Below are 26,519 nucleotides of genomic sequence, written 5' to 3' on the forward strand. Positions count from 1 at the left end.
TGCTCTAGAACTCGTGCCTCTAAACCTATGGCGTAAAATAAAACACCATAGCGCAAATACATCAGTACGTCTGAGTGTACTGAGTATTTGAGTGAGGTAGGCTAAATGCAAAGGGTTTATATGCATGAACAATGCTGACTGATATGAACATGAGAATACATACATACCTAAGTAACTATAACTGAACTCGTGGTGATACTGACTATTGAGTCTGAATGCCGACAACATGAGATTACAGATACTAAGATACTGAATAGATGAATGACTATTTTTGATAGTTTGAATTATGAAGAACTGGTCTGATTGACTGTGTCTAACAGTCTTGAAATTGAATACTGATAACGTAAGCTATGACGACTGATCTAACTAATATAACTGTGATGATTGGCCTAACCGATGTAACTGATTCTGAGCGACTGTATTTGATAGTCTAATTCTTCTAATAATGATTAAGAGTGACAAGCTTGAGATCAGGCCTAACTAATAGGAGATCTCTAGAACTGATATTGAGAATACTCAACTGAATTTGAGACTGAGATCGCCTATCTGATGGGTGACCTCTGTAAGTACTGATACTGAATAACTTTATGTTAGACCAAGTCTATCTAGCGGGTGGTCTATGAATTTGTGGAACTATCTGAGTTCCTTACTGAGAATAATGACTGTATCTAATAGTCCTAATTTTTGAGTTCTACACTAAAGACTGATACTAAAATTGTAACTGTGGGAGTTCTCACTTAACTGACATACCCCAAATCTGAACTGGCAGGCTCTAACCTGTAACCCCAGCAGGAAGGGTGTAAATACCGTGCCACGGGTAAAGACCTCTCTGGTCAAGCCTATCTGACAGGTGACCCTCGTAGGACGTCAGCCTAAGGCAGTATAATATCCAAGCCTCTCTGACGGGTGACAAGCCTTTTTCTGATGGGTGAATCCTATATCTAGCACTGGATACGTAGTTCTGGAGTTTAGGGATTGCTCCTAATGACTATACCTCTCTAACGGGGAGCCGCCATCCCTGCACTCGCTCGGTCCTAGCTCCTACTCCCAATTGAAAGACTCTGAACTGATTCTTAGAACTTGTACTTGAATTGAACTAAAGCTGTTATTGAGTTTCTTCCTTGACTGAGCTGACTGAGTTTACTTGGATCCATCATCTAATAGAATACTACTGAATCTATTATCTGACTAAATGATACTAAGTTCTGAATTGATTTCTTGAATACTACCGAGATCTGAGCTAAGTACTGAACTAAAGCTGGACTGATAACGATACTTAGATTACTGAGATTTCTTAAGTTCTATAACTATCTGAGAGTTTTAAATTTTGTAATTGACTGAGTTCTATTGATCATAGCACAACTGAGATTATCTTGAGACTGACTCATCTTTAGGCACACAACTACATTTTTCGGGTACAAGTACCCGCAGGACTATATGGAAAGAAACTAACACACATGATACTTCTTGATCATAGGAATAACATCCAAAATTCATTATACCATAAGTAGGGGATTTCATACTATACATGGTTCTCAACACCTTATACATGAAAGGGAATACATATAACATGGGTATACTTGCATATCTCAATATCATGGACATTCCATATCACAACAACAACTCATAACAACAACACATATCAATAACAAAGAATTCATGTGAAAACATAAGGAATAGAATATGGACTTTTCATTTAAGCACTATTAAGTCATAAAAATTTGGATTTTATCATTCTTGGTATTTTATCAAACACCTTACATGCACAACTTTGGGCATAGGTGTACTTATCAATTTGACAATCTTAATCCATCCAAAATTCACAGGTTTCAAATATCCTACTCACATGCTTCATGAAAAACACATCAACATACAACCTTGAATCCAAACAACAATCATCAACATGAATATAGTCATAACACAACAAGGAAATCACAATTTATAATTTAAAACATGATTCTTAATCTCCATGAATGAAAGGGATCCATGGATGAACACAATGCATACCTTAGAAAGGAAACTTTGATGAGTTGCTGGAGATTTCTTGGATTGGGAAACTTAATTCTTGATTATCTTGGAAAAAGGGCTTGAATCTTGCTTTTGGGAGATGATTTTAATAAAAACCCTAATCTTGTGGTTGAAAGTGTAAGAGAGGGTTTTTTAGATGTTAACTAAAGAAAAATAAGAGAAAGTTACGTCCCTTGAGGTTTATAAGTCGTGGGAAGTGAAGAAAAAGACCAAACTACCCTTACAAAACCAGTTCACAATTGCTGAAAATCTTAGCTGACGACCAAGGCTGAAATGTCGTCAGATTTGTGATAAGTCGCCATAAATGTCGTCACTTGGGAGCTGGTTTCTGCCTAAGGCTGATGATATTCGTGATAAATTGTCACACTTGTGATAACTTTTAAGAAATTTTGTCACGGGGGATGGATTATGCCTAAGGGTGACGACGTTTTTGATAAGTCATCACACTTGTGATAAGTTATCACGAATGTCGTCACTCAGTTCTTCAGGCTGACATGCTAGACTAAAATGGGCATAACATTTTGCTACGATATCAGATTTAAGAGAAATTAATATCGTTTGCAAAATAATTCAAAGAAATTCCGTTTGATATATATTAGATCCTCTAATTCAATATATACAACGAGTTATGGTCGATTGAAGTTAACCTAAGTTTTGACGCTCACTAAAACTTGAACGATAGGAAAGCTTTCAACTTGTCCTTGAGTTAGGGGACCTCTATGATCTAAATTCATGCTCAAATAGATTCCCACACTATATAATTGATTAAAACACTAAAATTACATGGGATTTAAGGATTTTAGAACATCTATGCATATGAATTACAAATTTTCATTCCAGTCCAAAATGTGGGACGTTACAATGAACATCACACATACCTTAAATCCTTAATCTTGATACAAGAAGTCCAATGTTAAAACTTTCTTAAAGGTTCTTAGATTAGAAAACTTAAATTCTTGGTTTTATTGGGGAGGAGGTGATTGAATTTTATGTTCTTGGAAGATAATTAGGGTTTTTTTTTTTAAGAAAATTAGAGAATATGGGGAAATTATTCCCAAACTAAAGATTTCATTCATGTTTTTATGAATTGGGTCGATGTTAAAAGATATAACTGCCCTGATTAAATTCATAACTGGAATGTAAATTAAAAGGGAACCGCAATGCGGTGAGTGTCTCATCGCTATAAATAGCGGAACGCATCGCTATCGCGGTGAGATGCTGAAATCAAAATCAAAACACAACCCAATCTTTATCTGAAAAATATGAAACTTTCCTGAGACTTGATCCTTACACCCCTAAACATGAATTAACTCAAAAACCAACATCTCGAGGTCAGGAAGACTAATTTAAAAATCCTCAAAGTTAAGAGGAAAACTATATAACTAAGTCCCCAACACTTTGTAAAATTTTTAGGCTTTAAGCCTCTTATACATGCAACTAAGAGATAACTTAGCTAGGTCTAATATGGGGTATTACACAATAGAAGGATACCCAAGAGTTCAGTCCATGACCACAATTTTTTAGAACAACTCATTCATCCGATAATGAGTCATTATGAGAGACCCATTGTTATAGTAGTGACGGACTAGGTCATCGATCCTCAAGTAATGATTCTGGCTATGACTCGTGGTCCGACCTCATGAGTCCTTACCCAAGTCGTGACGATTGTTCTCAAAATTTTCATGAATATTTTAGTTAGGGTTGTTTTGGTCTTTTCCTTCCTTCAAAGTCTTTCTCACGACTTTAAAACACCCAAATAACCCCTTTGCCTATATTTATCTAGATTAAACTATATTAGTTTCCTCTTTAACTTCCAAGTCAAAAGACACTAGGGTGTTACAAGAAATTTAACACTCAGGTATTAAATTTTCAATTCTCTTCAACTTTTTGTTTAAAAATCCTCAAAGTTAAGAGGAAAACTATATAACTAAGTCCCCAACACTTTGTAAAATTTTTAGGCTTTAAGCCTCTTATACATGCAACTAAGAGATAACTTAGCTAGGTCTAATATGGGGTATTACACAATAGAAGGATACCCAAGAGTTCAGTCCATGACCACAATTTTTCAGAACAACTCATTCATCCGATAATGAGTCATTATGAGAGACCCATTGTTATAGTAGTGACGGACTAGGTCATCGATCCTCAAGTAATGATTCTGGCTATGACTCGTGGTCCGACCTCATGAGTCCTTACCCAAGCCGTGACGATTGTTCTCAAAATTTTCATGAATATTTTAATTAGGGTTGTTTTGGTCTTTTCCTTCCTTCAAAGTCTTTCTCACGACTTTAAAACACCCAAATAACCCCTTTGCCTATATTTATCTAGATTAAACTATATTAGTTTCCTCTTTAACTTCCAAGTCAAAAGACACTAGGGTGTTACAAGAAATTTAACACTCAGGTATTAAATTTTCAATTCTCTTCAACTTTTTGTTTAAAAATCCTCAAAGTTAAGAGGAAAACTATATAACTAAGTCCCCAACACTTTGTAAAATTTTTAGGCTTTAAGCCTCTTATACATGCAACTAAGAGATAACTTAGCTAGGTCTAATATGGGGTATTACACAATAGAAGGATACCCAAGAGTTCAGTCCATGACCACAATTTTTCAGAACAACTCATTCATCCGATAATGAGTCATTATGAGAGACCCATTGTTATAGTAGTGACGGACTAGGTCATCGATCCTCAAGTAATGATTCTGGCTATGACTCGTGGTCCGACCTCATGAGTCCTTACCCAAGCCGTGACGATTGTTCTCAAAATTTTCATGAATATTTTAATTAGGGTTGTTTTGGTCTTTTCCTTCCTTCAAAGTCTTTCTCTCGACTTTAAAACACCCAAATAACCCCTTTGCCTATATTTATCTAGATTAAACTATATTAGTTTCCTCTTTAACTTCCAAGTCAAAAGACACTAGGGTGTTACAAGAAATTTAACACTCAGGTATTAAATTTTCAATTCTCTTCAACTTTTTGTATATTTCAGGCATGTTGCTCATACCTAACTTGTGTTTTTACATTGTGGTATTTACTTACTCAACCTTTCTATGTTTTAATTATTAGGTTTTAAATTGGGTTGAGGGATTTAGATTGATTATTACTTGAATTGTTTTCTCATATTTTAAATGGGCTATTCAGGCTTGATAAATGGTTTGTTTTGGACTGAGTTAGTGCAACATGGTAGGGTTTGGAATGGGTGACATGGGTTCCCTAAATTTATGAATTTTTATTTGATAATGGTATTTTCCTCAACCCACCTTATAAAATTGATCTTGTATTGAGATAATTGTATGATTTAATTTATCTTTTGAAAACATTGTATTGCATTAAAGGATAAACAGATAAAATGGTTTTTGAAGGCCCTTGGTGGTCATGGTTTTGATTTAAAATAGAACTTGGAAGTCTAATGGTTATATGGATTGGTTTGGCATAATTACATTAGCTTACAAACATATTGGTATTATGATACCATGTTAGAAAATGCCTTAATAAAGACTCCTTGGTTAATCATTGGGATTATGTGTAAACTATTTTAATTTAGACTTAAAGGAAATTGTGTAGCTCATTGTGAAGGTCTAGACTCGGGAGGGACCAACACTGGTAACCACATTTGCCAATGTAGGGGTCTATGTGACTGTGTGGTTGGTGTACACTTTGTATTTTGGATATCTATCGCCTTGGTGACTTTATAATTTCCTTTATTTCCTCGGTAAGTGAGGCTAACACGTATTGGAGCCTTTTTGGTATGGAGAGTTAGATCCATATAGCCCATGGGTGCCTTTAGGATGGAACAAGATAAATAGTTTACGTTAATACTTTAAACTCTCATGTTCATGACCCTTGTCTGTATCTCGACATCCTATAGATGTATATATATATATAAATATTGTGCATGTTGTTTTAACTGATTTTTAACAATGGAATTATTTTATCACTTTTCCTTGAGTTACATACTAGTGCTTGCCCCACTGACCGTCCCTGAATGCTGCATCATTTTATAATGTAGGGTCCGTTGGCTTTTCTGTTACTCCTGTACAATGTTAGGTGATGCGGTATATTGGTTGAGTTGCTATAAAGTGGTGAGCCTCCATTTTTTGGAAAGCCCTACTATTTTATTAGTTTTTTGTTTCATATTTTGGGAATTATGAATTTCTTTTTGTCATAGTCGGGGTCCTGACTTAGTTTGATATTCTTGGTTTAGAGGGTTTATGGATAAGTATTGGGTTTTTTGTTTGTTTTGTTTCTTAGAATTATCACCTGGTTTAATTATCTTTCTTATTTCTATTTTGGTTAACTTTTGTCGTCTATATTTATGTTGCTCTTGAACCAAGAAAGGGTTGTCTCCAACCCATAGGGGCTTGAGATTACCCATCACGGCCAGGCCTGGGTTTGGGTCATGACAAGCTTGGTATTAGAGAATAATTTAGGATCTTTGGGTTTCCTCAAAGTCGTGTTGAGTAGAGCCCCTTTTATGGGTGTGTAGCATGCCACACTTATAGGGGGAGGCTATGAAGAATTTAGGAATGCTTCCCTTTCTTGTGTATTTTAGGCTATAGAGTCTAGTTAACTTGAATCCTCTCTAACTCCTTACTTATTCTTATTCTAGATCATGTCTTCCCAAAGATCAGACTGTCATAAAAACTCTGTTGGAATCTCTGTCCCACTCGGGGAAGATATAGAGGGAACTCACCCTATTTATGGAGTGAAGACTCGATCTAGGGTCCCTACTCCTAAATGTACTACTACTAAATGTACTACTCCACGTGGGGTTCCACCGGTCCCTAATAGTACTTTTTAGGCTTCTGGGCTGGTGATATTTATGCTCAGTCACCTCAGGGAGATATTTCTAATGCAGAGTTCTGTTAGTCTATTCATATGCTTACCCAACTGGTGGCATTGTAGTCTCATCGGTCTGATCATCTTGGTTCTACTACTAGTTTATCTGAGGTCACTTAATTAGCCCATTTTTTAGATTGAATCCCCCAACCTTTACAGGCTCTAAGGTTGAGGGGGATCCTTAGGGTTTTATTGATGATATGGAGAAAATTTGTAGGGTTATACATGCTACTGATTTAGAGGGTGTGGAGTTTGCTTCCTATCAGTTGAAGGATGTGTCTTACCAGTAGTATGAGAAGTGGGAAGTGATTAAGGGTGATGATGTTGAGTCAGCGGTGTGAGATGAGTTTTTAGGTGCCTTTCTTGATCACTCTTTCCTCAGAATTTGAGGGAGTCTAAGGCCAAAGAATTTGTTTACTTGAAGTAGGAAAAGATCAATGTGAAGGATTATGCCCTTGACATTTCAGTAGCTATCTCGTTATTCTCCGAAGGGTATCTAATATGAGGTCCTGGATGAGAAAGTTTACTTTTGGGTTGTCTTGTGATTTGGTGTTGGAATGCAAGGCTAAGGTGCTGAACAATGGTATGGACATCTCTGGGATGGTGGTTTATATGCAATAGGTAGAGAAAGAGAAAATAAAGTAGGTAGAGATGGAAGAGAGGTAGAGCAAGAAGTTTAGATATTCAGAGTAGGGTACAAGTTAGCAAAACTGTAGGAGAGATGGTAGGCAGTAGACTAAGAAGAGGAATTGGGGAAGTTTTTATTCGTTGGCTAGTGCTCTTTATCCTAAGTCCTCAGGTGATCATCGTTTTTAGGCGAGCAATGGTCCTGAGGTGCAGGATGCCCAGTCTTAGGTTAGTGAAGTTCAGTTAGCCCCACCTTATCCTCTTTGTTGATTTTGTGGATAGTATCACCATGGGTATTTTGAGGATGAGAGGAATTTGTGTTTTAATTATGGTCAACCTGGCCATATACAATGAAATTTCCCATAGCTAAAATTGCCACTGGAGCCAATAAGGTTCCGATCTCTACTTCTTTGGCTCCTATACCTAATGTCACCACTTTAGGTACCAACACTGGCCAAAATTATCTTTATGGTCATGCTACTTGTCAGGAATCTGAGGCATCCCCTAATGTTATAACTGGTATGTTACAACTCTTTTCTCATTATATTTATTATCTATTCGATATGGGTTTTATCCTATCCTATGTGACCCTTTATGTATTTATGGACCTTGATTTTGGTCTTAAAAATATTTCCAACCCCTTTTCTATTTCTACTTCAGTGGGTGATTCTATTGTTGCTAGAAAAATCTAAAGGGGTTGTATGGTGTCTATTCATTGTAGGGAGACATTGGTGGATCTGATATGGTTTTCTAAACTATAGGACCCGAAAGGTCTGTTTTTATTTTCCTAATGAGCCGATAATTGAATAGTAACGGAGTTTCTTAGTGCCCAAAGGGAGGTTTATTTCCTATCTTAAAGCTTAGAAATTGATTTCCATAGGGTATCTGTATCACCTAGTTTGGGTTAAGAATTCCAATTCTAAGGGTCCCTCTTTGCAATCTGTCCCTGTGATTAATAATTTTTCATAAGTTTTTCCCGATGATCGTCCTGGAATTTGTCCTAATAAGGAGATAGATTTTTGGATTGATCTTCTACCAAATACCCTCTCTATTTCTATACCTCTTTATATGGTGGATCCGACTAAACTAAAGGAGATAAAAAGCAATTAAAGGATCTCTTTGATAAGGGTTGCATTCATCCTAGTGTTTTTTTGTAGGGTGCTCCTGTACTTTTTGTCTGAAAGAAATATTGGTCGCTGCGGATCTGTATAGACAATTATCAATTGAATAAGGTTACAGCGAAGAATAAGTACCCTACTCCTGGGATTGATGATATATTTGATTAGCTTCAAGGTTCTAAGTGTTTCTCTAAGATTGATCTCCATTCAGGCTATGACCAGTTAAAAATTAGGGAGGATGATATTCCCAAGACTACTTTCCAGACCCAGTATAGCCATTATGAGTTCTTGGTTATGTCATTTGGGTTGACTAATGCTCTGGCTGCTTTCATGGATTTTATGAATTGGGTGTTCATATAGTTTCTAGATGTATTTATTATAGTCTTCATTGATGACATCCTAAGGTACTCCAAAAGTGAGGAGGATTATGTTAATCACCTCAAAATTGTGTTGCAGACTTTTAAGGACCAGAAATTGTATGCAAAATTTTCTAAGTGTGAATTTTAGCTAGGTAGTGTGACCTTTCTTGGGCATGTTATTTCTGGTAAAGGGATCAAGGGGGATCCACAGAAAGTTGAGTCAATTGAAAAGTGGCCTAGACCCATGACTCCAACTGACATTAGGAGCTTTTTGGGCTTGGTTGAGTAGTATAGTAGATTTATGGAGAGTTTCTCTTTTATTGCTGCTCCGTTGACAAAGCTAACAAAGAAAAAGGTTAAGTTTTTATGGTCTGAGGTTTGTGAGAGTAGTTTTGAGAAGCTGAAGGATAAGTAGACTTCTACGCCAGTTTTGACTTTGCCCGTAGGTACTGATGGGTTTGTTATATACTGTGATGCACCCCATTTCTTACTAGGTTGTGTTTTGATATAGCATGGTAAGGTTGTGGATTATGAAGCCAGGTAACTTCAGGTTTACGAGAGGAATTACTCGACTCACGACCTAGAGTCGATGGTTGTGGTCTTTACTTTGAAAATATGGTGCCACTATTTGTATGGGGTACATGTGGATATTTATTAAAACCATAAGATCTTACATTATGTATTTATGCAGAAGTAATTTAACCTCAGGCAGAGCGATGTCTTGAATTTCTTAAGGACTAAGAGATGAACCTTCACTACTATCCAAGGAAAGCTAATGTTATTGCTGATGCTCTTAGCTAGTTATCTATAGGGAGCTTATCTCACATTGATGAAGAGAATAGAGGGTTGGTGAAAGACATCCACAGACTGTCTAACTTGGAAGTTCGTCTCTTGGACTCTAAGGATGGAGGAGTAATTGTTCAGGAAGTGGTTAAATCATCTCTTGGTACTTAGGTAAAGGAGAAGCAAACTTTAGATCCCATGCTTATGCAAATTAAGGATGATGTGGGTTAGCAAAAGATTATGGCTTTTGAGATTGTGGGAGATGGCATCTTGAGGTATCAAGAAATATTGTGTGTTCCTGATGTTGATAGGCTGCGAGAAAGGATTTTGACCAAAGTTCATGAGTCTAGATATACAGTTCATCCGTATTTGACTAAGATGCATCATGACTTTAAGGACATCTACTAATGGAATACTATGAAAAGGGACATGAGGAATTTTGTTTCTAAGTGTATGGTTTTTCTGCAAGTTAAGATAGAGTATTTGAGGCCTAATGGCATGTCTCAAGAGATCGAGTTGCCCATATGGAAGTAGGAGATGATCAATATGGATTTCATTAGGGGTCTTTCGCAAACTCGCAATCATTATGATTCCATTTGGGTCATTATGGATAGGATGACTAAGTTTGCTCACTTCTTTCCTGTGAGGACTAATTACCCAGGAGAATATTATGCTAAGTTGTTCATTTAGGAGATAGTTAAGTTGCATAGAGTTCCGGTCTCTATCATTTTAGATCGAGGTACACAATTCTCTTCTTATTTTTGGTGCTTGTTTGAGAAAGGTTTGGGGACTAAGGTGAACCTTAGTATTACTTTCCACCTTTAAATAGATGGGCAAGTAGAGAGTATTATCTAGACTTTAGAGGCTATGCTAAGGGACTATGTGATTTATTTTAAGGAAAGTTGGGTTGATCATTTTCCTCTTATTGAGTTTGCTTAAAATAAAAGTTATTATTCTAGCATTCAGATGGCTCTTTATGGTAGATGTTGTAGGTATCCTATTGGATGGTTTAAGGCTGGTAAGACTAGGTTCTATTGTCCTAACTTGGTTCACCAAGCCACGGAGAAGGTGAAAGTGATTAGAGAAAGACTTAAGACTACTCAAAGTCGCCAAAAATCTTACACATATGTGAGGATGAGGGAGTTGGATTTTGAAGTAAGTGATTGGGTATTCTTGAAGGTTTATCCTATGAAAGGAGTCATAAGATTTGGAAATGAGGGGAAGCTCAGTCCCTGTTATGTTGGTCCATATCAGATTGTGAGGAGAATTAGGAACGTTACTTACGAATTGGGTTAGCCGGCGAGTTTGGCTTTGATTCATCCTGTTTTCCATGTGTCTTTGCTGAAAAAGTATATGGGTGATACTTCTTTGATAGTGCCTATTGAGGATGTTGGTGTTACAAATTTATTGTCTTATGAGGCAGCCTCAGTCAAAATATTGGATAAGCAAATATGTAGATTGAGAACTAAGGATATAGCTTCGGTAAAAATTCTTTGGAGAATTCAAAAGATGGAGGAAGCTATATGGGAATCTAAAGAAGATATGAAAGACACATACATATCCTTGTTTCCAGTGATAGTGATAGATGGCAGTGCTTAAGGTATAAGTTTTGTTTCCCTCTTATCGCATTTTGAATTTGTCCATGGATTCTGTTTGAATTCTTTCTTTTATCATTCTAAAGGTGCCCAAACTTCTCATCTGGGGATGAATGATCCAAAAAAGGGGGATGGGGTAATATAAGACCCAAAATTCTTGGGATCTAGACCCTCAAAGATATAAATAATTGAATTAGCCAAGTTACTGAAGTGATGTCAAAACTACCAGTGATAACATCCCTGGTGACGACTTATTGCGAAACATAATGAATCTGTAGGAGGACTCGTTACCACGATTGCAAGGAAGCCTACTTTTTGGTCCCTTGACAACGAGTCCGTGGTATGACCTGCTATGAGACACAATGATTCGTTAAGAGGGACTCATTGTCAGAATAGAAGGATACCCAAGAGTTTATCCCTTGAGCACAATTCTTTATGACGAATCGTTACATTAGACAACGAGTCATTATGAGAGATCCATGTCATAACAGTGAAGGACTAGGTTGTCGGTCCTCAGGTAACGACTCTGGGCCACAACTTATGGTCATACCTCATGAGTCATTACCCAACTCATGACGACTGATCTCAGGATTTTCCTTCACATTTTGTGTAGGGTCTTTTTGGTTTTTTCCTCCCTTCAAACTCTTTCCTATGACTTAACACTCAGGCTCCAAACTTCGAATCCTCTTCAAATTCTTCCATATTTCAGGCATGTTGCTCATACCTAACTTGTGTTTTTACATTGTAGTATTTACTTACTCAACCTCCATGCATTGTTGGGTTTGAAATTGGACTAAGGACTTTTGATTGATTATTAATTAAATTGTTTTTCCATTTTTTAAATGTGCTATTCATGCTTGATAAATGGTTTATTTTAGATTAAGTTGGTGAAACATGGTAGGGTTTTGAATAGGTGACATGGGTTTCCTAAATTTATGGTTTTTGGACTTGGTAATGGCATTAGCCTCAACCCACCCTGTAAACTTGATCTTGAATTTGGATAATTGTATGATTTAACTTATCTTTTGAAAACATTACATTGCATTAAAGGATAAATGGATAAAAAATGGTTTATTAAGGCCCTTGGTGGCCATGGTTTTAATTTCAAATGGAACTTGGGAGTCTAATAGTTATATGGGTTGGTTTGGTATAATTGCATTTGCTTGGAAGTATATTGGTATGACGATACCATGTTAATAAATGCCTTAATGAAGACTCCTTGGTTTATGGTTGGGTTTATGTGTAAACTATTTTAATTTGGGCTTAAAGGGAATTCCGTATCTTACCATCAAGATGTAGTTCTGGGGGGACCAACATTGAAAACCACGCTAGCCAATGTGGGGATCTATGTGACCGTGTTCTTAGTGCACACTTTATATTTTGAATGGCTATCACCTTGGTGACTTTAGACTTTCCTCGATTTCCTCGGCCCGTGCGGCTAACACGCTCTGGGGCTTTTTTAGTAGGGAGGACCGAACCCACATAGCCCATGCATTCCTTTAGGATGGAGTGAGCTACACAATTTAGGTTAATATTTTGAACTCTCATGTTTATGACCCCTGTCCCTTTCTCGGTATCCTATATATGTGTATATATACAAATATTGTGCATCTGGCTTTGATTAGTTTTTTGCAATGACATTATTTTATCACTTTCCTTGAGTTACATACCAGTGCTTGCCCATTGACCATCCCTAGACACCGTATCATTTTATTTTGTAGAGTCCGAGGGACTTTCTATTACTTATGTGCAGCGTTAGGTGGTGTGGTACCTTGGTTGAGTTGCTGTAAAGTAGTGAGCCTTTATCTTTCTAAAATCCCTTCCATTTCATTAGGTTTCTTTTCATATTTTGGGAATTGTGAATTCTTTTTGTCATATCACCTACTATTTTCTATAAGAATAATATCAAGCTAAGACTACACACGAGAATAGTTAATAAAGAAGGCTAATTATATGATATAAATATCAAAAAAAGATTCAAAATGATGTAATGTAATGCAATGGCCATGATGTAATATCTCAATATCACCTCGTATACACCTTCCAAGCAAAATCTTCCAAGATAGGACACCATAGGAGGTTCACAACCCATATACTTTCACTTTCATATCTCAATCAACTTTGTGGGCACATTCATCGGCCAAGGGTTTATAAAGTGTTTGATTTTCTTTTAGAATCAATCTGTAGTTCCGATGCCATGTATATAGATAATTGAAATGAGGATGCATGCTTATAACCAGACAAATATTATATGATAATTTAATCCAATACGTCATGATATGATCTCTTGCATGGCACCACAATAATGAATAATCATCTACATATATCAAGTCAAGCCCCACTCAGGCATCACAATATTAATAAAGGCAATTAATGCTCAAAATAAGACCAATGCCAAACCCCAATTGGGTATATCACAATAATTGTCTATCAAGTTAATAAAATATGCACATAAACCCCCACATAGAAATCAAAACTATAATAATATCTCAAGTCAACCATAAATCTCATATAGGCTCCTATACGGACAACACGATAAAATAACTAACTCAAAGTATAATTCCCGCGATGAAATCCCCAACCCTTAACATACTTTAAATGATAGTTAACTACCAAAGTTATTTTGAAGAAAGTTAAGCCATAACCTACCTCGAATCATCGAATCTCTAGCCTGGACCTTTCAACATGGAGTATTTCCTTTAAGAGAAGCTTTAGATTTGAGCAAATCTGTCAAAAATGTAATCTAAAAGTCAAAAGGAGTCTAATTATATCTATATAGCTATTTTTTTGGGGTCCAAAAATAGTTTGATGTCTAGTCCAAATCAAAAAAGGTAAATCTGGAATTTTATTTAAGAATCATGTTTAACCATATTAAAGGAGTCTAAATAAAAAAAATCAACTAAAAATGGGTTGAAAATGGACTTGAAATCAAAGAAAAACGAATTTGGTAATTTACCGAGTAAAACCCCAAAATTCAAGTTTGAAATCAAGATTTTTAAAGCTAAGTTTGATGAAAATATTCTTTCAAATTGCCACAAACCATGGTCTCAAAGATGAAAAATGGTGAAATGAGATTTTGGATGAGAAAATGATTTAAAACCTATCCCGACATAAGATATCCTATGTGAATACTAGCCTCATGATGCGAACATGAATCTATCTCAACTCGATTACCGCGATCACGTTCAAACCTTCATGATTACGATGAAGGTTGACCTAGAACCAAACCATTTAACTCTTTGGAATTGCAATTCTACCATCACATTTGTAATAAAGAATAATTTCTTCTCTGTGAATGCGATCAAGAGCCCAAAATAGGAAGAAGGAATCCATCAACACCAGAAACAACTGCATCAACTAAGGGAAATAAGAAAAATCCTTCAAATGGACCTTTGGGATTTATTTAGGACCCCACATAATTTGATGTTCTAGACGTAATGGAACTATCTTTCGAAAGGAGATTATTTTACATCAAATTAACCACAAAACCCTTTTTAAAGCTATTCTAACTAGTTTTCATATAAGAGCTCGAAACACAATATAAAGGCTCCAAATTTGAACTAAATATAACTAACCCAAAATTGACGTTCTGTATCTAATAGAATTGACAAAATTTCCATCTGACGTTCAGATTAAAAAATATTTACCAAAGTCAAACTAGCCACTTTTAAACCCTCTAAGGACCTCAAACTCACTAAAATCACTCCGGAGTACTTCGGGGACAATTCCAACCATCCCATAAATCATAAATAGAATATAGAAACTATGGAGAAGGGCAAAATGACCAAATTTCCATAAAAGATAAAAATCACAGCTACAATTGTTACATTTCTAAACTGTCCAATAACTTTTTTTCTTAGCTCTTATTCTTTAGCTTGAATCTATTAAACACATCAACAAGAAATGATATGGACCTAATTTTCTTCCCCTTTGTGGACTCCAAACTCATGCTTCACCCATGATCTAGATTACTCTTCGACAAATTATAATCCTTGTCCACATCAATAGTTGACCTTCCTTCTTAATGTCTTGATATGCATGCATTATATTCTCTATATTATGGTAGAATGATATCCATCCAATCAAAAATTTTAATCCGAGTGTGTTACAACTAAAATGGTCATGAGTGGCACCCACCCTAACACTACAGTAAGAGAACTATGTAACCCAATCCTTAGCCAATTACCAAAGAGCTCACATTAACCATCTTTTTCATTTAGATACAATCTATATTACTGAACACAATATAAAAAAATATCCATTACTAACTCATTTATACCAAACCAATTTAAGAGTGCAAAAGTATCTCTAATTATTACATTCCCTAGGACCCAAAAGTCACCGTACAAGAACTCTAGATATCTAAGACAAGATGTAAAACATAATTTAAAATATTAAATAAAGAGGAATGTCACTATCCCAAAACAAAGGACATTAGTAAAATGGATGATCTAATAACTGCTCGAACATGGTGCTCACCCGTGATTGAAAGCTGGAGTCATAGACTAAAGTTGAGGGCTCTCAAACATTGGAACACAGTTTACACTCAACAAAATAAGAGTACATATAGTATTAGTACAACAACTAAATACTGGTAGGCATCATCAATCGACTAAACCAAACACCATACAAATAAGCAATTTAAATACAAGTAAGGAGCAATCAAGACACAAATCAAAATTAACTGACAATCAAATGTATAGTTGTAACACTTAAAATAACAAATCAAAATTCTCTTCATATAATTAGATTTCAACTATACAAGTACATCATTTAAACTTAGGCAGATTCATTCAATAATTGTCAAGACAATATACATGCAATGTTATAATGATTTCATGTATGAAAAGTTTACACACATACTAAGATTATTAGGGAACCTTAGCTATGACTAATAGGGGACAAGCTTAGTCGATGTACAAATATTGATGTGACACCTATTTCAATAAGAGTGTTGGTGTAACACTCAATTTGATAAAAATATTAGAGTGACACTCCATCCCAGTGTCATCTCAATTCAATGCCCAGTGCATACTAATAATCAATAATCACAAGTAATGTCCAAAGGCTAATGAAATACATTTGTCTTATATATAAGCACAGAGTCAAATCAAGTCTATACTGCTATTAAACCACAACCTATCTCAATTCCTTACCCAAAAACACTATTTAGCCATAATCTTTCTTTTCTTTCAATTTTTGCCTATTATTGATCTATAAACAACTTATACATATGTTTCAACACAACATTCCATACTTCTAAGAATCATAAACCCCAAACTCATCAATTTCAACCTATAAACTTAACCTAGTTCATCATTCTAGGATTTTCTACCATTTAATCTCTTTGAATTTTTTATATTCACGATTACCAAGAAAAGTTCTACCCTAGGAAGTATTTTCTAACACCTAGGATTAATAACAAGTGAAATAAAGTCATTCTCCGCTGATTCCCACCATTTTATGGATTTAGGAATAACTTACAATTTAAACTAAGGCTATGATTCTTACAATTCTAAAGATATAAGGGAGTAATTTCAGGTTTGAAGAGTAAATAAAACTTGCCTCAAAAATGGAAAACAACCAAATTGGTGAAAAATTGCCCTAGCTCTACCCTTGAATGAATTTTAGAAAAATGGGAATAAAAAATAAAGTTATTAATTTTCAAAACTAATATTCTGCATTTTCACTGCTGTAGTGGTAGATTCATCACTATAGCAATATCACCACCGTGATAGATTTATCGCTGCAGCAACAGATTTGTCACTGCAATAATATTCAGGCTAAAATAGTCTATCACTATTGTGATACTTCTGCCGCTGCATTGATAGTTTGTCACTGCAGCAACACGAAACTAGTAGCTTGGTATCCATTCCTAGCTTTAGCTATTTCACAACACACTTCTCAATTTTTGACATTATGAACTAACCTTTTTATGACAATTGCTATAATTAGAGTTCTACTCACCCATTTTATGCACCAAAAGTTTCTATGACTTCTTAAATTCATCCTTTAACACAAAACAACTTAAATACACCAATCGATACACCCATAACTACCAAATTTTCCTATACCACACTACACTCATAATACACCTAAAACTAGGCAAGCCTGGAGTTTCACAAGTTGGTTTAGGGAAGGACTAAGAAAAAGTTTTACTTCTTATTTTAGGAAAGTTTTACTAATTTACCACATGTTTATCCCCGAATAATAACTAACAAAAATTTTGCATAAGATAAGTAAAGGTTACCTAACTCAATGAACAAGTGAAGAAAGCACTTGTGCATATCCACCTTAGCTTCCTACATGGACTCCTCAATAGGATAATTCATCCAATGTATTTTCACAGACAAAATAACCTTGGTCCTTTACTTCCTTACATCTCTATTTATAATTAGGATTAGCTCATCTTCATAAGAGAGCTCCTTATCAAATAACTCCAAATCCCAACAAATGATGTAGCCTCAATCTCCATGATACTTCTTAAGCTCAATATATGTAAAAATAGATGGATTATCCATAAACTAGGTGGTAGATCCAATCTATAGGCCAACAACCCTACTCTATTCAATATCTTAAAGGGTCTGATGTACCTCAAACTACACTTTCCCTTCTTTTCAAACTTCATTACACTTTCCATGTGTGATACTTTTAACAAAATCATTCACCCTTCTCAAACTGCTTATCTTTTACCTTGTTATCTACATACTCTTTCTATCGATTTTGAGTTGCTACTAACTTCTCTTAGATAGACCAAACTTTTTTTATTAACTCTTTCAACATATCAGTACCCTAATGTCTCACCTCAAAATCATCAAACCACTCGATTAGAAATCTACACCTTCTTCTATACAAAGCTTCAAAAGAATCCATGTCAATTCTTGAGTAGGCTATTGTAATATGCAAATTCAGACAAAGACAACAATTAGTCCCACTGACCTCCAAAGTCTATAACACAAGCATGAAATATGTCCTTAAGTACCTGGTTTATTTATTCTGACTACCTATTGGTCTGTGGATGAAAGGTTGTACTTAGGTCCAACCTAGTGCCCAACTCTACTTGAAACGTTTCCCAAAAGTTGGAGGCAAACTGCGTACTTCTATCTGACATAATTGAAATATGCACTCTATGAAGTCTCACAATATCTTTCCCATAAATCTTAGCCAACTTGGCTGGATGATAGTCCACTCTTATCAGAATAAAGTATCCAGACTTGGTTAATTGATCAATGATTACCTAAATGTAATCATATTTTCTTAGGGTCTTAGGAAAAATAATAACAAAGTCTACGGTTATTCTCTCCCACTTATTTTTTGGAATGGGAATTGTTTAAAAAATGTTATCAGGTTTTCAATGCTTATACTTAACATGTTTATAGGTCTGACACTTAGTCACAAGATTTGTAATGTCTCACATCATTCTCTTCCACCAATAATGCTTCTTTAATTCTCTATACATTTTGGTTGCGCCCGAATGTCTAAGAACTTAGAATTGTAAGCCTCTACAAGGATAGTGGGAATAAAGTTGCCCATTTGAGGTATACATACACATCCAAAATTCTCAACACTCTCTCATCATCAAGAATGTCCTCCTTGTCCTCACATTTTAGCATGTTCTCCCTAAGGTTGTTAAGTTTCTTATCCTCAAACTATATTTCTTTAATTTACTCAAGAAAGGTATAATTATCCTTAACATAGGCTAATACTCCACCCATTTTGGTCACCTAAAACCTCATAAATCTATTAGTCAAAGATTGTACCTCTCTAGCTAATAGAAATCTCAACACCTCTAACTATGCTAAACTTTCCATGCTCACTAGATTCTGATTCAGTAGACCTGCTACTATATTGGCCTTACATAGATGATACAAAATCAAATTATTGTAATCTTTGATCAACTCTATCCATCTTTTATATCTGACATTCAAATCCCTCTGAGTAAACATGCTAAAATTTTACAACAGTCTGTGAACACCTCACACTTGACCCTATAAAGAAATGTTTCCATATCTTCAGAATAAACACCATCAATTTCTAATTCTAAATTTTTGGTGGGGTAGTTCTTATCATACAAATTTAGTTACCTCAGAGCATAAGAAATTACATTCTGATTCTATATCAAAACAACACCTAAACCAAATTATGAAGTATCACAATACTTAATAAATCCTTACCCTCAATAAGAAAGGTAAGAATAGAAGCTGAAGTTAGAAAGGTATTGAGCTCTTGAAAGTTCCCCCCACATTCATCATTCAATACAAAAGGTACCTCCTTCTGAGTAAGACAAGTGATATGCAAAGAAATGAAGTTGAACTTCTTTATAAGCCAATAATAATAACTAGACAATCCCATAAAACTATGAACATTTGTTATATTAGTCAGTCTGGCCAATTGAATACTTAGCATATAGGTGTTTCTCCTTAAGCACCTCTAACACTGTATGTAAATGAATTTTATGCTCCTCCTTACTCTTAGAGTAGACTAGTGTATCATCAACGAAAATAATAATAAATAAATCCAAATAAGGGTTGAATACACCATTCATCAAGCTCATAAATACAACTGGGGCATTTGTTAAACTAAAATATAAAACTAAGAACTAGTTATATCCATAATAAGTCCATAAGGTAGCCTTTAGGATGTCCTCTACCTGAATCTTGAGTTGATAATAACATAAAATACAATCAATATTTGAGAACACAACTTCATACAACTAGTTGAATAAGCCATATATCCCAGGAAAATGATACTTATTACAAATGGTCACATTATTTAACTATCGATAACTATGCACATATGCACACTACCATCCAATTTTTCATAAAAAGCATAGGAGAATCTCAAGGAAAAATGCTTGAATGAATAAAACCCTTCCCTAATATATCTTTTAACTGAGATTTTAATTCTCTTAACTCTGTCGGTGCCATTTTATTAGAAGGGATAGATATAGGTCAAGTAACTAGCTCTAAGTATATATAAAAATCAATCTCATGGTCAAGTGGCATATCATGGAGATCATCATGGAACACCTCTATGAATTCACACAGTATCAAAATAGTGGTAGTAGTCAAGACTGTTGAAATATAAACCAAAAATAATCTAGGAATGCCCTACACCCTTTTCTAATAATTTTTTGAGCATGGATAGCAGAAATAAATCTCTAATGGATAGGCTTACAAGTAGATTCCAACTCTAAAATCTCTATCTCGGGCATAACTAAAATAATAGTCTTAGCATAATAATGAAGGATGACCTAATAAGGAGATATCCAACTCATCCCTAAAATAATATCAAACTCCTCCATATCCAAAATCACTAAATATGCCAATGTTCTATGACCTATATGTATTACAGGGCATTTGTGACAATCCTAATTAGAGATCCAACAAGTCTATACACATACATGGGTGCAACTAAAAAAACAAATTTTAAGTCCCAACCCAAAGTAAATTTCATAGATACATAAGAGAAAGTAGGTCTCTGATCAAATAACGCAGAAGTCATATGATCACATGCACGAATAGTACCTATGATCACAATATCAAAATCTTTAGGATGACCCAAAAAACACATAGATAAGACTTATCACCAACCTAACCACTACCTCTACCAGTTTGTGGATCACTCTAACCAATTGATAGCTGCCCCTCCCTGCAGTGTGACCACTATGCCAATAACATAGATGACCCTACAATATCCTCCACCATCATATCCTACTGGAACTAAAACACTAAAGGCTAGCTTTTCATTCAACTAATCTATAGATAAGAAGTTAGGATTGAACCTCTAGATATGACACAATCCTCCACACTCATGGTATTAGATATTTAAGGTAGGTCACTGGATTAAAGATGTTGAAGATGTGAAACTATCTATATAGGAAGTGTAATGATTCTCCAGGTCATTTTCTATATTTTTGCTTATTTTCTATATTTAGAGATATCCTATAGCTTTCCCAAGTTATTTGTGATCGCTAGATTAAAGATGTTGAAGATGTGTAACTGTATGTATGCGAAGTGTAATAACTCTCCAGGTCATTTTCTGTATTTTGGCTTATTTTCTATAATTAGAGAATTTCTATAGCTTCCCTAAGTTATTTACAACTTGCTAGAGCTGACAATTCGATTATCGGGCAATCAATTTGGTTTTTAGAGACAATTTCCTATTTTGAAGTCTTTCCTAGTTAAAATTGGATACCGGGAGAAAACTTCAGTCAAAAAACTGTGTATGCTATTTTTGATAATTTGAACAACTTTGAAACATCAATTTTAGGTTAGGTGGACCCTTAGTTCAAGTTTTAAGACTTTTAGGATCATTTCGGGCTATTACCTAAAAGTTATAAAAAATGACACATGGGTATGGGAGCCACTAATGAGTGGTGAATTTATCACTCATTGACATCGAATTTGTGACTACACTATTGTGTTTTAAAGGTATGAATGAGACTACTTTATGATTTAAATGTACCAATTCCTATGTTTTGTAGGTACATAGTTGATGAGATTAAAAAAAGTGGAATAAGCTAAAAAGGGATCAAAGAGGGAAGAGAAGTGCAAAAGCTAGATAACCTGTATAGACTGCGTGTCCGGTACCGCAATTGTGGTAAGTCAAGAAGCCAGCAGGCCATGATCACTTGAAGAATTCAGGGATTCCTAAGTTGCGATCGTGGTATATCCACATGGGATCGCAAGATAGCAGGAATTTCAGCTAGGGAAAAAATTGTAAAAGTACATAGCCGACCCCAAATTCCCATTAAGAAGCTCAAAACACTCATCCATGAATAATCATTCTATAACCCTACCTCCCATCTTTAGTTTAGGATTTCTGTAACTTGTTGGAGCTAAACTTATACTATTTGTGAGTTAAAAAGACATTAGAGTGACCTCCAAGTAGAGAATTGGCAAATCCCATTGAGGATTCATAAAAACTTAAAGTGTGGTTTGCATTCTCTTTACTTTTTATGAATCAATTTGATGGAGATTTTTTTTTATTTTTGTTTATTGTCATCATGAGTAGCTAGTTTTTCCTATTTTGATTATGTTAGAATAGCGTTTAAATTGTGGGTAGTTATGATTCATATGTGCTTATGCTTATTTGTTGGTGATGGGTTTTTCTATTGCTTAACTAAATTTGTTGGATTTGTGGGTGAAAGTCCCAAATACCCAAATCGGATGGATGAAAATCCCAAGCTCTTGGAAGCATAAACCATCCTTAAAAGAGGGGTTTGGGAGAACTTTAGGGACCCACATCATCCTTGAAAGAGAGATGTAGAAACCAAGGCAATAGTAGATAATTATAGACACAGTTTTCTAATTTTCCCTAACTTAGAAATAAGGATGATTATGAGGTTGACTATACCATGGGTATCATCCCAGAAATAGGGATACCCAATTAAGGTGTTGGGTCATTTTAATTGTCAAACTTATTAGGTACTTGGAAGGGTCAATGGGTGACATCTTTGAGGCTTTGTTGAAGATCTAGCCTTAAGGACCTTAAACCTAGCCTACCATATCATCAATGGATAGAATTTGCGCCGATTCATCGCATACCCATTCATAACTTACCCCTAGGATAGCATAATCCCAAGATCCATACCTAATTAATTACACTCTAATTATTCTTAGTCTCCAATTAGTTCCTTGGAAGCCCAAGAATTACTCTCACATTAGCAAACATTGAAAACTCCCAAACCATCTTGTGCCATAGGTTTGAACTTAGCAAGCAACTTTTATTTCAAACTTTACTCAATCTCCACTCATATTGTTCCTCATGGATTCGACCCCGACTCTTAGTTGAGTAAATATATTGACAATGATCGCCTTGCACTTAAATTAATGTGTAAGTTGAGCGTTATCAAAAATGCGTTGTTGCCGTGGAACAATTTCACATATTGAGCTGGTTTAGAATTTTAGCCTACTTTCTTGAATTCAACCTTGTAAATAATTGTTTGTGATTTTCTTTTGTTTTTTTTGTTAGATAGGTTTTTATTTTTATTTATTTGTTAATATGGCATCATGGAAATAATATGGGTTTGGTGGTTGTAAGTCTTACCTTGGTGATCCATGTATATATTGTGGTAGACCCCACTTTTAGCAAGATTATAGATATGCTTTCCGGAGAGAGATGTGTGCACCATCTAAATCCTATGGGGAGTATAGTTTTTCTCTATGTGGTGGTCAAAATGGACACTGGAGCAATTGCTCGAATGCCCCTACCCTCATTATGCTAACCAGATTTCTAGTTCTTCTTATGATTTTAATAGGTCTTATGATGAAGAAAAGGAAAAATGAAGCACCATAAATAGTGTTGTTGAAGCAATGCTTCAACTTATCTTGGATCAGGTGGAATCAATGGAGGATGATTTATGATGTTGGAGCAATGGTCCAAATGCCTCCTCCCCTCATTATGCTAACATAAGTGCTAGTTCTTTTTATGATTTAGATAGGTCTTATGATGATAACAAGGATGAACAAAGTGCCGGATATATTTGTATTGAAGCAATGCTTCAACTTATCTTGGATCGGGTGAACACAACGAGAGATAATATAAATCTCATGCATCAAGCCATGGGGGCATATAACGAGGAAATCAAAAAGATGGAAGACATGGGAATGAAGGTCAATCATGCAAATACTACTACCATGCCCACGCTTCTAAATGAGCTTGACATTGAAGAATCCTTGATGATTTCTCAACCTACTAAACCTAATATAGTTGAAGATACCAAAATTGAGGAAATGGTACTAGATTCAAAAGAAGATGTCAAGCAAATCCATAATAAAGACTCTAGTCCATTACGGGGTAAGGACGTCACGAGGTATGTAACTCTAGAATTTGGAAGAAGACTTCACTCGAACCATTTTCAACATTGTGCTCAGGGGAGTTGATGAAAGTCAATCCACCTAAGCAAATGATAAATCTCAGAGAGAAAGAGCGACTTTCGTATATCTTGGAGTTTGTCTTCCCATTGGTCTATATATCTGCCTCTGCTTCCCAAGTGGCTCCCTCAACGGACTGATTCCGCCAAAGAACTTTGACTAGTGGAACTTCTTTGTTCCTTAGTCTGCGAACTTGAGGATCAAGAATTTCGACTGGGACTTTCTAAAAAAAAAGATAGTTCTGAATATCTACACTTTCTAAGGGAACAACTACAACTGAATCACCAATACACTTTTTCAATAATGAGACATAGAACATTGGGTGTACTGAGGCTAAATCTGAAGGCAATTCAAGCTCGTAAGCTACCTTTCCAAAATGACTGAGAATTCTGAAGGGACCAATATATCGGTGACTAAGTTTTCCTTTCTTGATGAATCTCTGGACTCTCTTCATGGGAGAGATTTTCAAGTATATAAAGTCACCGACCTCAAACTCGAGATCCTTTCTCCTCATATCTACATATGATTTATGTTGGCTCTGGGCAGCCTTAATCCTTCTCTAATCAACTGAACCTTTTCTAAATTATCAAACACCAAGTCAGGCCCTACTACTGCAGCCTCACCTACTTCAAACCAACTAATTAGAGATCTACATCTCCTACCATAGAGAGCCTCAGATGGATCCATACGGATACTGGAATGATAGATGTTATTGTATGCAAATTCAATCAAAGGCAAATGGTTATCCTAACTAGCCTTGAAATCAACAACGCATGCTCTCAGTATATCCTCAAGATTCTAAATAGTCCTCTCTGCTTGATCATCTGTCTGAGGGTGGAAGGTTGTACTGAGTTGGACTTAGGTACCAAGACCCTTTTGGAATGCTTTCCAAAAGTGAGGTAAATTGAGTACCTCTATCTGAGATGATAGATAAGGGAATACCATGCAACCTAACCAACTCTCTAAGATAGAGATTGGTATAGTGATCGACTGAATAAGAGGTATGGACTGGCAATAAATGAGTTGATTTGGTCATTCTATCTACGATAACCCAAATAGAGTCATGCTGATGATGGATACGAGGAAAACCCATTACAAAGTCCATGTTCACTTCTTCCCATTTCCATATGGGAATACTGAACTCCTCTATGAACCTACTAGGTTTCTGGTGGTCAACCTTAACTTGATGAAATATAGAACACTTAGCTACAAACTTTGCAGCATCTCTCTTCATCCCACTACACCAATAGATCTCCCGTAAATCGTGGAACATCTTAGTAGCCCCTGAATGAGTAGAGTAACGCGCCTCATGAGCTTCTGTAAGAATTCATTGCCTCAAATCATCTACAATAGGAATACACAATCTACCCTGACAACGCAAAACCCCATCTCCCCCGTGGGAGAAAACCTCCACCTTTTAATCTCTAACTGATTCTTTCAATTTAACTAGACAGGGATCTTTATCCTACTTTTTCTTCACCTCAGAGACTAGAGATAACTTTGAGCTACTCTGCCCCCTATATTACCTTCTGTTGAATCGAGTAAACAGACACCGAGTCAGGCAAGATGATGAACTTCCTGAGCTAACTTCTTCTTACTATTCTCAGCATGAGATGCACTACCGATAGACATTCTACTGAGAGCATCAGCCACTACATTGGCCTTGACCGGATGATACAAAACACTCATCTCATAATATTTTAATAACTCTAACTATCTTCTCTAACGTAAATTCAAATCTTTCTGAGATAACACGTACTGAAGGCTTTTGTGATCTATGAACATATCTACATGCACCCCATACAAGTAATGCCTCCAAATCTTTAAGGCAAACACTACAGCTGCTAGCTCAAGATCATGAGTTGGATAACTCTTCTTATGAGTTTTAAGTTGTCCAGAAGCGTAGGCTATGACTTTACCTCTCTGCATGAGAACATAACCCAAACCTACTCTGGATGTATTACAGTACACAATAAAACCATCTGAACCGTCTGGTAGAGTCAAGACTGGGGCTGAGGTGAGTCCAGTCTTTAACTTCTAAAAACTCTTTTCATATAAATCTGACCGCTGAAACTTAACTTTCTTCTAAGTCAATATAGACATGGGGAATGCAATAAAATAAAACCCTTCAACAAACCAACGGTAATAGCCAGCTAAACCCAAGAAACTACTGATATCTGATGGAGAAATGGGTCTAGGCCAATTTCTCACCACTTTAATCTTTTGAGGATCAACTTTAATGTCATCATCGGAAATAATATGACTAAGGAATACTACTAATCTTGGCCAGA

At 35.7% G+C, this 26,519-nt stretch overlaps 1 long non-coding RNA gene across 1 annotated transcript in view; it reads left to right on the top strand.

Moving 5' to 3' along the window:
• LOC124886557 overlaps nucleotides 1-22,340 on the top strand; it is a 44,853-nt gene extending 22,513 nt beyond the window's left edge. The window contains exon 2 of the long non-coding RNA XR_007043917.1: nucleotides 21,837-22,340. This is a non-coding gene — a long non-coding RNA (uncharacterized LOC124886557). The remainder of the gene's footprint in view (nucleotides 1-21,836) is intronic.
• The last annotated feature ends 4,179 nt before the right edge of the window (nucleotides 22,341-26,519 follow it).

Source organism: Capsicum annuum, chromosome 8, assembly GCF_002878395.1.
Source record: "Capsicum annuum cultivar UCD-10X-F1 chromosome 8, UCD10Xv1.1, whole genome shotgun sequence".
NCBI lineage: Eukaryota > Viridiplantae > Streptophyta > Magnoliopsida > Solanales > Solanaceae > Capsicum > Capsicum annuum.